This window comes from Urocampus carinirostris, chromosome 3 (genome assembly GCF_059441175.1).
Source record: "Urocampus carinirostris isolate Australia breed hairy pipefish chromosome 3, RoL_Ucar_1.0, whole genome shotgun sequence".
Classification (NCBI taxonomy): Eukaryota; Metazoa; Chordata; class Actinopteri; order Syngnathiformes; family Syngnathidae; genus Urocampus; species Urocampus carinirostris.
This window is the reverse complement of record NC_142351.1, coordinates 19,247,670-19,265,118: the sequence shown is the minus strand read 5'-3', so window position 1 is coordinate 19,265,118 and position 17,449 is coordinate 19,247,670. Positions and strand designations below refer to the sequence as shown.

At 40.7% G+C, this 17,449-nt stretch overlaps 1 protein-coding gene and 1 pseudogene across 1 annotated transcript in view; one reads left to right on the top strand and one right to left on the bottom strand.

The window, feature by feature from the left end:
- The window catches only part of oprl1 (opiate receptor-like 1), a 97,083-nt gene extending 79,996 nt beyond the window's left edge, over positions 1–17,087 (bottom strand). Inside the window, exons 1-2 of the mRNA XM_088330934.1 lie at positions 17,046–17,087; positions 16,850–16,933 (exon numbers count right to left, since the gene is read on the bottom strand). The gene's annotated coding sequence lies outside the window, so the exon portion shown is untranslated. The remainder of the gene's footprint in view (positions 1–16,849; positions 16,934–17,045) is intronic.
- LOC148369012 (U2 spliceosomal RNA) lies at positions 3,675–3,831 on the top strand (annotated as a pseudogene).
- Positions 17,088–17,449: the final 362 nt, after the last annotated feature.

Sequence of the window (17,449 nt, the reverse complement as noted above, 5' to 3'; positions counted from 1 at the left end):
GGGCGTGACTGTCAGAGAGTTCTTCTTTGATTGGCTGATGTATGCTGTCAGTCAAACAGCGGGTATGCGTTTAAGTCAATGTTGCTACCAAACCAAACTGTAAAGCACAGCGACTGCTATCTTTAGTGGCTCGTTGCATCGACTATCAATTCACTGGTTAAATCGGACTCTGAGGATAATCATAAGAGCGTAGAAAAATGGTGATCACCAGTGGGTGCTTTTTGGATTGTTATCGGGAGGGGACTGAGGCGGCGTCAGGAAAGAAAGGAATAGCGGTGCTGCAGGTCTGGTCTACTTCTACAACTATGAAACAAGCCACGACTTAGGCTGTATCTCACCAATACCAGATCCATTACCCATTAAACTGATGACCTAAAGCTACAACTGGTGGGAAAAAGCAACCTTTGTGACCCTTGTAATTTAATCAACACGGAGACCTGGCTCAATCCGAGCATGCCCTCTGTGTACAGCTTGCCAGCTGCTCTCTAAATTGCCTTCCTACACTGAAAGAAGCTTTATGATTTTATTTTACTTTTGTGTAATTCAACTGCAGTTCTGTGTTCTATATTATTATTCCTAGATCTATATTTGTTACAGTCGTATACTCTCAGTCCCTAAGGACGTCGTCACGAGGTAAGTTTGACTCTTGGGTGCTTCTATGGTACGTACCGTAAATTCCGGTCTATAGAGCGCACCTGATTATAAGCCGCACCCACCACATTTCGGGAGGAAAACCAATTTTGTACATACACAAGCCGCACCTGTATATTAGCCGCATGCGCCCACATTGAAAAATGCAACACAAAGACAAAATTAACCCATAGTCCAAAAATCACAGCCGGCAAAATGAACGGAAAATGATATCGGTACTTAAGGTTCGATGCAGAGTCCGGGTGCCCGTTGAAAGTAATCCAAGAAAAAAGTGTATATTTCCAAAGGTATGGGTGGGAAAAATATATATCCACTATTGTCAGCCGCATCCAAAAACACGTCTCACCTTTACCCCACGTCCCGTCAGCCCACGTTTGCCCCGCCCCTTCTTTCTCATTTGCTCGTGCAAAACATATCAGAATAAGTTTCTAAAATAAATACATTACAAAAATATACAGTTGCAAATACATATTATACATGGCTACACATATTTACAAAGAAAGACGGTACAAAGAGAGAGTTTTCAAAGCTTTAATAATAATGTTATAACTTTCATCCCAAACCGTGGCTGTGAAGGGTAGCAAAACGCTACTAGCAACACGCTCGCGACGCAGTAAACGGGTCGGTTAAATAAAAACATACCGTACATGTAGAAACCACGGTAAACCGTCCTTATCTTCCTCCTTAAAACTGACGTCATCAAAGTCGACTTCCTTCAGTATGGGAAAGAGACTTTGTCATATAGACGTCGTCCCACGCTCCCTTATTCAAAAACACGCTCGAAGAGTAAAGTTTACGTGCAGTATATTCCACTGGTCTAAATATTACCTTTTGTACTCGAGCGCCGCTGGCGGCCGTTAGAAAAATTACATAAATTGGCCGCATCACTGAATAAGCCGCAGGGTTGAACGTTTGGGGAAAAAGAAGCGGCTTATAGTCCGGAATTTACGGTAGTTACATCATGGATTTTTACGTTTTGCGGGGGGTCCTGGTTGCCATTAACCGCAATCACTGGGTGTTTACTGTATATACTTAACTTTTTTTATCAAGGTTATTTACATTGGTATCCTAGTCTATTACCAGAATAGTTTTCGTCAGTTTCCTCTTGAAAAAAACTGAGTTTATGGTTGTTCAGGGCTTTGATTTCTCACATCTGCTGCAGCAACAACACCTCAAATTGCCATCACCGAACCAACTCCCGTGTTCTGCTGCTGTTTGGTCATGAATATTCATCTGATTGCTAACACGTGGCTGCGGCATCCCCGCAGTTACTGCCGCCCTCAATACATGTCGTGTCTATATGCGTTAAATCCACCTTTCTTTTTTGCCCTCTGCCGCACCGATACAGAAGCCACATCCTTGCTCTTCGGGGCGGAAAAATGCCGGTGCATTAGTGGTACGCAATGTTTTCATTTTATGAAGACAGCCGCTCATTATACAGAGAAGGCGTCCTATTTAAAACTGATACATGGAAGCTGTTGAGTCTTGCCTCACAAGCATATTTCAGTGTTTTATGGGGGGTCAGGTTTGACGAAGTCATCTTTATGCAACTGCTTAAAAGCTACTTAAGGGGAAACAGTGTAATATTTGACCACTAAATGTCGCTGTATTGCGGATTGCAACAGAAAACGAGTGCTACGAAGCACAAGGAAGATTACAAACTACCAAGACTCAGTAAATAAACAGCACTATTTATTTCTCATTTTTTGCCCAACTTTTAATACGTTTTTTTGTATTTTAGGGGTACCCATATAAGTAAGTAGGCAGACAATCATCTTCCTCTTCATGTTATGTAAAATAAATACAAATTTCTTGACCAACAAGACTTTCTTAAGAAAAAATGCACGTTCTTATGATAGTTATTATTTTTGCTTATTATTCAAATCAATAATGTTTTTTTAATGAATGAAGTTTCAACCACGAGTAAGCGCTAAATAGAAACAATATCATTATAAGTACAAAGCAGGTATAGTTAATGTCACTGTAGATTTTCCTTTTACCGTAAATTCCGGACTATAAGCCGCTACTTTTTTCCCAAATGTTCAGCCCTGCGTCTTATTCAGGGAAGCGGCTAATTTATGGAATTTTTCTAACAGCCACCAGCGGCGCAGGAGTTTAAAAGGTGAGATTAAGACCAGTAGAAAATGTGCGCCAAGAAAGACTGCAACCTCTAAGCTTTAGCATATATTTTCTGTAAAGTTAAGACACGTACCGGTACTGAGGAAGATGCCCTTGATGGCGATAGTTGTGAGAAGGAAGTTGAGGACGATTTACCGTGACTTACACATTTACGGGATGGTTTTTTTCACAGCTATGTTTGATACATTGCGAGCGTGATCCTACTAGCGTGTTTGCACCTTTCAAAGGCACTGTTTGGGATGAAAGTTATATTATTACTATTAAAGCTTTGAAAACTCTCTCGGTGTACTGTCTTTCTTCGTAAATATGTGTAACCATGTATAATATGTATTTGCAACTGTATATTTTTGTAATGTATTTATTTTAGAGATTTATTCTGTTATGTGTTCCACGGATGAATCAAAAATAAGGGGCAGAGCAAACGCGGGCTGATGGGAAATGTGGTAAAGCTGAGTTACCGGTAGATCTGTCTGTTGTCGCAGCGGACAATAGTGGATATATATTTTTCCCACCCTTAACTTTGGGAATATACATTTTGTTCACTTGGATTACTTTCAACGGGACCCCGACTTTACAAGTCTGCATCATACCTTAATTACGGGTATCATTTTCTGTTTGTGATGTCAACTGTGGTTCTGGATTTGTATACTATCAATGAATTTACTGACACTAACAAAGATGTTATATAATGAAATTGTGAATATGCTTGATTGCTAATAAGATTTTCGAGAAGGTTTGTTCAAACCTCACTTTGTGTTTGCTGTTAAAAACGTCATATTAGAATATAATGTTGTGAATGTGCTTAATTGCTGTTGAGATTGTCATGATTGTTTTTCAGTTTTTAAGTGTCAATAAATTTGTTCAAACCAAAAAAAGAATTTACAATACTATCTATGAGATTACAGTGAGGTACATCCTTACCGTTCTTTCGTCATGCCATGATCTTTGATTTTTGCAATCCGGAGATGGAATAAGAGCTTGCTCTGTCCACTCCACGCATCGGCCCGGTATTGCAGTACCTCCGGGAACGGTGCATTCGCAATGATCGCAGCAAGGCTCTAGGGCTAGGACCTTAGCTTGGCCTTTTGGCTGAGAGTAAGTGTCCCGGCTCCTAGGCTTTGTAACGTATTATGAACTGACCGATTACGGATAATGGATAATGAATAACGAAGATAGAGCAATAACCCTTAAAAACCCCACAATTATGGAACTTACAGAGCAGCTCAAGTTAAATTTGCGGCTTTGTTGCAAGCTATGCTACGGGCGTCCGCAGCATGTGTGTGGATTGTGTAAATACAAATAACTCAAAAAGTGATGGGTGCGGCTTATAGTCAAGTGCGCTCTATAGTCCGGAATTTACGGTTATTTCCCCATGGTCTACTGCCAATAAATACATTGTATCGAACATCGCAATCAAATTCCATTTATTCGCAAAAATTCAAATTACATGTTCAACTTCTCAGCCTTCATTTTACTTAAAACTAATGTGCTGTGTGAAATATAAAGGTATGTACAAAAATTGATGTTGTGTATGCATTATTTCATTTTGGAATCGTGTTTGAAATGCATTTAAATAATGTAGGGATTGTATATTTGGGGTCATCTCCAGCTTCATTTTTGTCAACAATCAAAATTGTTCCTTCCCGGTGGCAGGTGATATGACGTGAACGCATGACCCTTGGTCATTCATGTTTTGTATTCAGCCGAGGTATGATGCCTGGATTGCTCTTTCTTGCTACTACACGCATATAAGAAAATGAATTTGTGTGTGTTATGCCCCACCTAGGAGAAAATGTTAAAAAAATAGGGGCCCGACACCCAGCTCCTCAGAAGACAATTTTAGCCTAAGCAAGGATTCATTTGATTCTTCTTTTCATTCAAATATGCTCTGTTGGCATGTTCGTGTATTATAAACTCTTGATGGAAGAAATGCAAAGGTTAAGTCACAGTGTTTAATTATCTGCACCTCTTATCCTCAGTCGGTGCTGGAGCCCATCCCAGCTGTCGCCGGGCAGTGGGCAGGGGAGACCCTGAACTGGTTACCGGCCAGTCGCAGGGCACACAGACACATACAACTCACTCGAATTCACACCTAAGGACAATTTGGACAGGCCAATAAACCTGACATGCATGTCTTTGGAATGTGGGAGGAAACTGCAGTGCCCGGAGGAAACCCACGCAAGCATGGGGAGAACATACAAACTCTGCACAGGAAGGCTTGTAGCTGGAATTGATCCCATTACCTCAGGACTGTGTCACAGACACGCTAATCACTTAGGCGCCGTGCCGTCCAATGTTTGATTATTTACCACGAAAAGTCGCTGTATCATTGAGTGTCAATGGATTCATTTGCAGAAAAATGTGGAGTAATAATCTCTCCGCCAGGGATCAGAAATGTACGGTATTCGTGCAAAGTCTCCTTCTCAGGTTTGGAAACTGGATAGATGCATCAATTGGTTAGCAGTCTTCCAGAATCAGTTCTATGGCGCAATCAGAGGGACGATGGGGTGAAAGCGATTTAGGTTGGCCTTTACTGAAAACCTTTCTCAGGTCATAATATTCGGCTGGCATGTAGTCCAAACAAATACTTTCCAGATACATAACTACCAGGAGTGCGCCTCCTGATTCACTGATATCAAATGATGTGCATGGCAAACTGGATTCTAACATTCGGCCGGTCCTTCTCTGTCAGTAACATGTGGTTAGCACCTCCACTGGCTTTCAAAACTATAAGGGGAATTAGCATTTTAGTACAACGTGCAACGTACGGCGAAACTAACATAATGTGTGAACATTTCCGTGTACTGCTAAATGAAACGGATGAAGACACAATAGAAATCCACCAGTTTCCTTTCCTTGTGTAACGAGCATTCCTGGAGTACCTCTACACTGATTGCATCAACCTGCCACCAGAGGATGCTCTGGGTCTGCTGGACCTGGCCACTTGCTACAGAGAGAGCAGACTAAAGGCCCGGTCACACAGCCTTTCGCGTCTGTATCGCGGGTAAAATTTTGCGATTTTTTTTTTGTCCATGGTTGCCCGCGGTGGAAAATGTGCAAAATTGGCCGGCGACTGTTCCGTGTCCTTCCGGCGACTGTTCCGCGTCCTTATCGCGGCTAACCGCGGGCGACAGAGCGATGCCGTGGTTACCCGTGGTCTAAATTTTTGAGCAGCGCAAAAAAGTTTTTTTGCGCGGCCAACCGCGTGTGAATTTCTTACCGCGTGTAAAGCACGGCTGTATCGCGATCTCAAAGCGTCCAACAGCGTCTGCTTCACGGCCAGAAATTTCTGCCCGTGATTCAGCCGCGATACGCCCGTGAAAGGCTGTGTGACCGGGCCTTAAAGAGACTGTGCCAGGAGACCATCAAAAGGGACATCTTGGAAATACTGGGCTCATCCAGGATTTGAACACGGGACCTCTCGCACTCAAAGCGAGAATCATACCCCTAGACCAACGAGCCATCTCTCAACATGCACAGTAATGTGATTGATGTTGTCAAGCTGTGGTTTTAATGTGTAAAATTGACTTAAAGACAACCCTTGGCCAAACAAACCAGGGCCATTGACTTAGATCAATAAATCATAGTTTGAACCAGGGTCAATGAGAGCCACCATCTCGACCCTTCCTAAGTTCATTGAGACCTCAGCTAAGAGGGCAGGAAGCTGCTGGCCCTGACTTGTGTACATGTCCCTGGTAGTTTTCTGAGTTTCAGAGACAGCCTTTGCTGTCTCTGAAAAAGCAGTTGGTCATGTGATGTCCCTTTTGGCCGCAGAAAAAGCACACACTTGCAAGAAAAAGCATTTCTTGCTCCTCTGTAATGAGCCTTTCGCTACCAGGTTCCCCTAACACATGACAGACACATAGAGATAACAACTTTTATGATTGTCTGACGAATAAGTAATAGGGATTTCTTCAAAAATAAGGGAGCTTGTTGGTCCTCCTATTGCATGACGGATACTGCCAGTTGGGCTCTGGGGGAATTTTCCCATGCTGAGAACAGGATTACCTCTAGTAACTCAACCCGACAAGCCATCAGTCACAGCTTTCCAGGACATGCTAAGCAAATTTCCGTGATAACCAATCGTAACTCCATGTCTAGTCGGAATATGACAAATATTTTTAGGGTCATAAAACAATCACCTTTAAAAGCCCACTGAAAGTGATGCAGGTGCAGTGTTCATTTTACCTGTGAAAAGTGATGGGTCCCGGGGACTGGCATGCTCAAAAATCTATGGGTCCCAACAGAGATCTATGGGTCCCCAAAATTTAGTGTTGTCGAGGTTGACATTGTAAATTGGCGACAAATATATAATATAAATCTATATATTCATTCAGTTTTAATCATGTTTATTGGTAATACAAAGCAGTTATCACTTCAGATTTTTCACTTCACAAAAATATTGTACATTAAACAAAATCATATTGCTGAAATATTAGTCTATATATTTGTGCAGTTTCAATCATCACAGTTAATTGGTAATACAAGGCAAGTTATCACTTCAGATTTTCCAATTCATATATTCTTTGTGGTTTGCTGTCCCGCCACAGTTGTAATGCCTTCTCAAGGTCCAATCCATTATCATCCTCCTCATAGCGTAACCAGGAATATAATTGAGTCCAATTTGGCAGAAAAGTCCTTGCTAGGAGTATTCTTTTGTTTGTTTTCTTTTGTCGAATCTTTGGCTTCAACACGCGTGTTTTCCTTGCCTTCGCGATCTTCCGAAGAATTTCTCCGCCGTTTTTTCGTGCCGGAATTATTGCGGTTGTTACCACTTTCTGTGTTACGTTTTGACTTATTACAGACAGTGATGAAATTAACAAATTTTTGTTGATTTTCACCTAATACTAACTTTTTTCGGAGGCATACTTAGCCTTCACTTTCCCTCGACGACAACCACCACAACAATGTCGTAATCTTGAAACAACAAGATCTCGTTTGCCGAGATCGGCGTGCAGACGAAAACTCGAACCGCGAGACCAAAACAACAATGGCCGATCTGCCTGACGAAAAGTTTGGAGTGCGGTAAATCTTTGTTTAAAAAAAAATGTAATCGGGTAAAAATGACAATTTTGTGTCAAAAAGGTTGCGTCCCGGGGATGCACGTTGACTTGACAATATGCGTCCCCAGCAAAAATGATGCGTCTAGGACGCAGGGACGCGGGCCACACCTATAGTACTGGAAGTCAAGCCTTCAAAAATCAGGCACTGATAGAAAAAAACAATTCTGAGGGTGTGCTATGACATGGACCGGACCTTATGACTGGAAAGGGTCAAGAAACCTCTTCCCGAATGTTAACTCAAACCAAAGCTCTCATGTAAAAAGGTCCAACCATTTTGTCGCTATTGCTGCACGGATGGCAAGGGCGGTATAAATCAAATAGTGCAGCCGCGTGGAAGAATTTCCAGCGACCGACATTGTGTTCCATCGCTTCAAAATGTTTGCATAACTGCAGGCACTCTGTGGGGTCACAGCAGTGTGAGTGCTTCGTTTGACTTTACTCTGTTTACATTATTTTACTTTACAATGTTGTCGCAAAATTCAAACTGTTAAGTGTTTTCATAATTTGGAATTTGACCAATGAAATCTGTAACATCTGCCGCTTGGTTGGAGATTCCAGGGTGACATTTTGGCTCTGGTCTTTCAAAGAGCAGTTTTCATTTTCCAATCTTTGGAATTTCTGAGCGGTGTTTCCTTGCCAGCAATTGCGTCTATAATAGTTTTTGTGCTGGAAGCCTGAAAAGTAAAAATCTAGGTTGAAACCAATATGAGGGTAAATTAGTGCACTTTTATAGTGATAAAAGGCAGACAAGTCTACTACATAGCAACATGAAATAGTAATTTAAATTAATTAATATTTTTGGGGCAGCACGGTGGCGCAGTGGTTAGCGCGTGTGCGGCACAGTTCTAAGGTCTCGGGAACCTCCTGTGTGGGTTCAAATCCAGCTACCGGACTTCCTGTGCGGAGTTTGTATGTTCTCCCCGTGCTTGCGTGGGTTTCCTCCGTGCACTCCGGTTCCCTCCCACATTCCAAAGACATGCATTTCAGGTGGATTGGCCGGTCCAAATTGTCCCTAGGTGTGAATGAGCGAGCGAGTTGTCTGTCCCTGTGTGCCCTGCGATTGGCTGGCAACCAGTTCAGGGTGTCCCCTGCCCACTGCCCGATGATTGCTGGGATGGGCTCCAGCACCCCCGCGACCCTACTGAGGATAAGCGGTGCAGCTTATGAGATGAGATGAGATGAGATCATATTTTTGGGTCGCAACACAGTGGTCAGCGCGTGTGCAGCACAGTTCTGAGGTCATGAGATCGAACCTTCTTGTGTGGAGTTTGCATGTTTTCCACGTGCTTGCGTAGGTTTCCTTCAGGCACTCTTGTTTCCTCCCACATTCCAAAACAACATGCATGTCAGGTTAATTGGCCGGACCAAAGGTGTGAATGACCCACCGCCCGAAGATAGCTTCAATGGGCTCCACCACCCCTGCGACCTTACTGTGGATAAGCTGAGCAAATAATGGATGGAGGGATAACATTTTTGGGAGCATGTTATACACTAGAAATGCTACACAGCTCACATAAAAAAACGGTTATGCATTTTGCTGAAAACTGTACAAATATTGGTTGTCTTTGACTTGTTTTTAGTTTATGCAAAACAATTTTAGCATGAAAATAATTGGCATATTTTTTTAAACATTTATTGTAGTATTTTATCATTAAAAATGTCCAGGTAGCTTTTGTATGATCGGGCCGTTTTAGTTAAATGAGGTACATACCTAAATCAATACCTAAATCATTACATAAATACCTCTGTGAAAAATGTACAACTATTGCCAAATTCCCTCTAGACACAGTACTTGAAAATACATTTGCTAAAATTTACTATTTTAGCATTATAGTAGCAGTGGTCATAATAATTCATGATGGAGTAAGTGTGTGTTTTATCTAGACGTACAAATACGTGTGCTGAGCTGGAATTTTGTTTGTCCCTCAGGTAAAGGTGTTATGTATAGTTAATTGAATTGTGCTGATGCAATAAAATCATATAGTTGAAGAGATACCTTGTAATATTTGACCACCAGAGTTCTACATTTCGTGTAGTACAGACGAAAATGAGTGCTACTAAACACAAGGAAAAATACGAATTAGACAGGCCTAAAATTGAGCAAACTATCTCATTTTTTTCTGAAACACCTTTCACAAGGGATTTTGGTTTTTGAGATAGCAGTAGCAGCAAAATAGTAGAAAATCATGTCAACTCCCTCTGGGTGATGATCATGTTATGTAAAATACATTTCTCAACTTATGTGCATTTTTAAAAAGTGCTCTTTTATATAATAGTCCAATGTATCTGTGTTTATCATTAGAATCAATAATGTTTTTTGTTTAATGAATTAAGTTTATTTTTACTGCTAAAAGGCATTACATAATACAGCATGTCCCTTTGAGAATTATCACAAATAATTTTCAAAATACATTTTCATCATGGTTACAATTGCTCTTTAGTTTTTTTTTTTACTCAAGTAAGAAAATGTGGGTCAGCTTCTTTATACACTTTTCATCAAGATTTGCTTTCTTTATTCAGTAAACTGTATTCTGAGTCGCGAAATGTTGACTTTATTCCTAAATTTCTCGCTTAAAAATTCCAACTAAAGCCAGAGTCCTGACTTTATTACTAGTACTACTTAGTAATGTTGCTTCCCATGCTTGATTCGTCTATTTATGTACTAATTGTATAATCATGCCGAGAAAAAAAGGAAACAAATCAGAGAGAAACTGAGCGACAGTAACCGATAACCACTGGGCTGCAGAACGGTACCGGGTGGTGGGTCGTTTGGTACAGGGCCGCACAGAAAGACAAAAAAAAAACGTAATTTTTTTCTCTTATATTGTATTCATTTGTGTTGTCACACATTTTTGTCACACAAAAGAAAACTCAGTTCAGGTGTGCGTTAATCCTTTGAGGTTTTATGGTAGTATATTACTGTAATCGAGTAATGACTGATCAGTCGACACATATCAATGACTTCCGTTGTTCAGCAACGGCAATCAAACCTTGATCACGGTGGTGAGAGTGCCAAATCTTAATCACTCACCCATCGCCTTAAAAAATCAGGCACTGAAAGAAAAAGGCAATTCTGAGGGCGTGGTACGACATGGACCGGAGCTTATAAGGGGAAAGGGTCAAGAAACCTCTTCCCGAATGATAACTCAAACCAAAGCTCTCGCTTAAAAAGGTTTTACCATTCTGTCCATTGCTGAATGGAGGGCAAAGACTGTATAATATGTTTTATCTCACCATTTCATTATTTTTACTCAAAGCCTAACAAAGTACAATGTTGTAATGAATCATCATGGGAGAGAATTCAGCCAACAACGGTGTACAACATTGTACCGTGAGTAAAAATAGGGTGATGATGACATAAAATTAAATGCCTTTTCCTATGCCATCTAGATTCCAAGTAATTATACAATGGATATGGGATTCTTGTTTTTATTATTTTTATTATTGTCATAGCAGAAGTAAATGGGTGGAGATCAAGTGGAAGGCCGCGATTGATGTGGGTGGATGGAGAGGAAAGAGGTCTAAATGTAGCGGAAGCTAGAGCTCTTGCTGGTGATAGGGGATGTTTGGACGTGTTCTAAGGGATGGGCATGGCACCTGTATGATACGGTAGGGGTAAACCAGTGAAAGCTTTCGGGCCCTGTTGTTAAACAGAAGAGTGTGTTGTGTCAACCTGACCCGAGTGACATGGCCGCTTTCTTGTGTTCCTTTTCATCTGGAGGGACGAAAGCATGACCACCTTGGGTGCCGAGGTGCTTAACTTTTATGGGGTTTTGGTCCAATTTTTTGTTTTTTGCTCCTTTTTCCAATTTTCTTTCTTTGTTTTTGCGTATGTGTTTGTCTTGCTTTCGGTCACCCATCTCGAGGCATATGACCAGGGTAGATAGATAGATATATTATTGTCATTGCATTTATTACTATTATTATTATTTGGTCGGGGCGCAAGAACATAGTCCGACATTAACCCAGTCCTTGGTACAGAAAAGATTACCAGCCACTGTTTTAAATGAAAGAAAAGCTGAATAGGGACATTTTTTTTCTCATCACAGGAAATTCCCAATACATAAAAGCGACCTTTTCTATTGAGTACTGGCCCTCCAAAATGTCTTTAGGATGGCAGTTCTTACCTTCTGCCTGGTATTAGTTCTATCGCTCAATGAATAAAACTGAGAAAGCATCCTAATAAGCAAATTGAGTCAAACAATTAAAGATGCAAATAAAGGTTATGAAAACAGAGCCCACTTTTTAATTTTAGTATTTGGCCAATGGGAAAAAACAGTATAAAGTCTAAATTCTGAATTCAAAAGCAGACTTCTGACAATACAATGCAAATTTCAAAGTAATGATTCTTAAGATTCTCACTTTCGTATTTCTCTTTTCTCATTTGTAAAGTTTTTATTACATGTTTGGACCATACAAAAGACCAATATCGAGATTTTTTGGCCAACAGTTTCCAAAAGTAAGTGACGGGCACCATTGACCTTCGCTAAATGAAGGTGCGTCCACAGAGGACTGGCTGCATCTGTCTGATAAATCCAGCACATGCTCAGTGCGTCAATAAATCTGTCTGAGTGAGTTTTGTGTTCCAGGTTCAATCTCTGTGTGCGTGCTTGTGTCTACACTTTGATGAATATGCATCCGAGCTACAGTCCAGAGTGTCTGTCCATGTAAGGCTTCCTTCTGTGTGACAACTAAAAGAGAGAGAAAAAAAACGAAGGCACTCTTGGTCACAATCAGGTGCGCTTCCCACGTTATTATCATTACAAAGACTCGATTAAGTGTTATGAACAAATGCAAAGGGCTTTCTTATTGTTCGCTTGTGCGATTCCTTGCAAAAGAGGTCACGCTTGCGTAAACACGATTCACTGAAAACGGAAGATGTAGAATTCTTTCGTCTTCAGGACTCCAAATAGTTTGGCTTACATAAGTTGCCATTTCTGCATTGGTGCGATGACGCCGATGATTAAAAAAAAATAACACGCGCAGAAGAGTAAACGCCCACTCATAGCTTGTTCCTGATGCTGCCTCAGCGCTTGTTATAGCTCACAATAAACTGGTACGAGCTCGGAAAACGGTGACAAAGACTTATGTGAGTTTACATTTTCTCTCTATGTCGAGAGAGGTCTACTTAGCATTTTTATGTTGACGTTCAACTTGTTTTCATGTGTATTGTCTTCTTACAAAAATACATCGCCATCTACTGGGCTGGTATGCGCAATGCTATACAGTAGGGGTCAAGTCAAGTGATGTTTATTTGTATAGCCCTTAATCACAAGGAGTCTCAAAGAACTGCACAGACTACAGACCATTTAAAACTACAGACTAATATTACACCATCGCCTGATCTATAACGTACATGAGGGCAAGGAAAAACTCAAAAACCTCAACATGAGGAAAATGAAGAAACTTTGAGAAGGAACCGCACATGAGGACATCCCCATTCCAGGATGACCAGGTCTAAAACCCAATTTACCTGTGGGCCACCAGAGCTAGGGCCTCGGCGAGGTTAGGCCAATTCAGGTTTTCAACAAAAAAGTTCGGAACATTGCATTATTTTCAAATATATATATTTTTAAATGAACTACACAAAATCAGATCTAAAATTATTTTAAAATAAAACATTAGGAATTCATATGAAAATAAATCAATCATAAAGTAATAGATGTATCCATAATCAAAAATGGCTGCACTTAAAGGGGCTGTGTGTATCAATCAGTGCCTATAAGTGGTAAAAAATGTCAATCGTTAAAACAAAATAATATTGATCAAACAATAAAAGATTTACATTTTTTAGGAGTGCTAAACCGAATAATTTACATATATTTTATATAACATGAGCCTCACTGAGATGAAGACGACAAAATGTTATGCCATCATACTGTTGAAAATTTAAAAAAAAGGCAAAAGTCTGGGCATAACATTTTTTATTCTTACATTCGATTTTTAGCATTCATTTGCGGTTGCAAAAGAGTACTACAACATCTAGTGGTCAAATAATACACAATATTCCTTCAACTTTCTTATTAAGGTAGGGGCCTCAAACTAGCATCCGGAAGGCCTCAAATGGCCCCCAGGCTCCTAGTTTGAGACCTCTGCCATACAGTGATACTTCGATACTCAAACGACTCTGTATTCAAACAAAATGGTATTTGACCGAAAATGTGTATTTATTGCTTTTCCTTGGTATTCGAAATTGAAAACCGAACACAGCCGAATCCATGGCCGAGTCTGTTGAGCGGCCATCTTGGCTACTCTAGCTCGTTTGGTTATCATAATTTTGATCTAGATTGTCAGTCCGACAATACATGTAGTAATGTTATTGTGATTGAGTGTGTTTAAGTGCTAATACTACAGTGTAATGGGTCCCAAGAAATGTTGTGAAAAGGAAAAGGAAAATAATAAAACATTGAGATATTTGCGAAATACAAGAATGTCTGCCATGACTCTGCTGCTCACAGGTACAGTAAATAGGTTAAAAATTGGTTTACATTTCTATCTTTATTGTGTTTACTATCTACACATCTAAATATTTATCAGATACACATTTTATTAATATCTTTATAATTTTGGAATGGGTAGAAAAGTACTGTATAAAAATAAATAAGTGGCAAAATGTGTATGAAAAATCGTTTCTGTACTCAAACAAATTGGTGTAAAAACACAGATCCAGAACAGATTATGGTTGAGTTATCATTGTTTTTTGATTTTAGTGTCTGTTTGCTGTTTTCTTTCATTAAATACATTTTATATTATTTAAAGCAGGGGTGGTCAATGTGGTGCAGGTAGCCCACTAAGGACACCCGGGTAGCTTGCGGAGCGGATCTAAAAAATAGCTCACCAGTGTGGGTCATGGAAATTTTCTAGTGAATATTTTTGGTAGTTGTGGTTGACTAAGTCTTCTCAACTTTACTTCAAATAATAAGCCTGGTAATAACAAAGAAACATCATAGTAATAACATGAAAGGTTGTTATCCAACTGGGCGCGAATTAGTAACAAGTAGCTCTCAGCTTGGCAGCACAGCGGGTGAGTGGTTAGCGCGTCTGCTGCACTGTTCTGAGATCATGGGATCGAATCCTTCTGTGTGGAGTTTGCATGTTCTCCCCGTGCTTGTGTGCGTTTCCTCCAGGCACTCCTTTTTTCTTACACATACCAAAAACATGCATGTCAGATTAATTGGCCCTTCCAAACTGTCCCTAGGTTTGAATGAGTGAGCAAATTGTCTGTCCCTGTGTGCCCTGCGACTGGCTGGTAAGCAGTTTAGGGTGTCCCCTGCCCACTGCCAGAGGATAGCTGGGATGGGCTCCAGCACCCCCGCGACCCTACTGAAGATAAGCGGTGCAGATAATCGATATCTCTTAGCTTCAAAAAGGTTAGAGACCCAAGATTTAAAGTAAATGTGAGTAATTAAGGGAAAATGCATTCCCAGTAACAGTAGTGCGGTCCACTTTGGGTTTTGTGGCAAAGTAGGCCAACTCTCGAGGGCTGAAATGCAACACTTAACATTCGAAAATGAAAATGATTTAATCTGCTGAACAGTCTCTTGATTGATAACAGGCGTAATATATACTTTAAAACTGTGTAAAGTTCGGCTAGTTTTAGTCAATAGCACTTCACTAAAGCAACAGGTTAATGTGGACCATTTCTTGTCCCAAAAGCAGGGTTGGTAGGGTTACTTTAACTTGATTACCTTCAATTACTTTTGGATTACCAAATATGCTAAAAAAGGCAAAATAAACTAAATATGAATAAAATTACTAAATTTTGTGCAGGCTTAGGGAGTAACGGAATACATGGAACGGAAAAAATGATGTTGGCAAGCTGTTTGGATTTATTTTATTTTGTTTCTGTCGCATTTTATGTAAGTTTTGCCGGAGATCAAAGAGATCAAAGCCAGGAGAGAAAGCTTACCACGTGTTGTGAGTCATAATTTTATTCATATTTAGTTTCTTTTGTCTTTTATTAGCATATTTGGTATTGGAGTAATCCAAAAGTAATTAAAAGTAATCCAGTTAAAGTAACCCTACCCAACCCTGCCCAAAAGCTCTTCAAATGAAAAGAACAATTTACCCATTAAACCCGACTGTTTCTAAACGCGTAATTTCTCCTTAGTGATATTCTCTCTACCGTATGTACTCACACCTAAGCTGTATTTACAACAATATAATAAGATATTGAAATCATGGAGGTCAGTTTATACGTGCAAATTTTGTTGTAAGCAGTGTGTGGGCAGGGGGTGTGGCTTAAACAGGAACTACAAAATCAATTGGGCGAATGTGAGCTCACAATTTACGGTAAAAGAGTGCTGAATTTTGATCTTTTTATTTTCGAGATTATTTTTGCAATACAACATACCTGGAAAAGAAGAAGGAAAACGACTTGGATATTATCCAGAGAGCAAGGAAATCTTTAAATGGTTTAAAGACAAAATGGATATGGAATGTCAAGGATGTGTTAGTTTGTAACCTCCTAAGATTGCATAAGCTAGGAAAAATGAAGGGTTCACCTCTTTCACAGCTTGGTGTACATGATTTAATCAATTTTGTTGTAAGATTCGACTTGGATTGTGTGACTTTTTCAGCAGTTTTAGGGGGTCGGCTTCAATGAGTGATTTGAAACTATGCAGTTACTTTCGGAGTAACCAGCTACTTTTTGGTGTCAGTATTCTGGGGTGCAACACAATTACTTTTTAAATGAAGTAACTAGTAAGGTGTAACGGTATCAGCACTGCATCTCAGCCAGACAGACAGTCAAAACAGGTGATTCCACGTATACACGTGAATGCATCACACTGCAGCCCTCACCCATGTCGCGTGCGCTCTTGCCATCTCCACACACCGCATTTTTGCACATTGAACGCACCATCCGCACCGCATCTTCACAGAATTTGACTGCGGATCTTTCCCGCAACGATGCGCGCAGCATTCAGTTCTGCGGCAGTGGGTTAGTTCAATCTCAGCCTCGCCTAGAGAGTTCCCGATCCCGGTCGTGCTCCTACCTTTCCTCTGCGGACCAAGCAGCCTCAAGTTGTTGTCGCCTGACTGCGACGTCCTGCTTCCTGCTCTCTTCACTCTGCAGCCTCCTGCACAGGATGGAAGGAAAAGAAGATGTAGAAGAAGAGTTGGTCCAGAAGCCGTCTGGCCGGTTACGGACGAACAAGACAGAGCAGGGAAGGGGGGAGGGACGGTTTTTACCTCTCCGCGCGGAGCATTCCTCATCAGCCCAGTTGCGAACGGGCTGGGGAGAAGGAAGGTGGGATGGGTGGGGGAGCTTGGTTTGGCAGAGAGAGGGAGGAGGGAAGTATAAAGATGTAACATCCTCCCTCCACCACTGACAGATCAATGCAAGCTGAACATCTCCATCTCCAGTGCTCACAAATACAGAAAACACTGAGCTGCGTTTTTAAAATGTGGTATTACACTTATCTCAATTTGATCATTTGTAAAGAGCTGGCTCTTCTTTCTTTGATTATTATTTTTCAACATGTTTCCTTTTCTCGATACCTTTCGATACTAGATGACAGTCTGATATTAAATAGCGGTAGGTTTCCCCCCGCACCTGTTAGCCTCAGTCAACACAGATAGTAATCAACATAGCC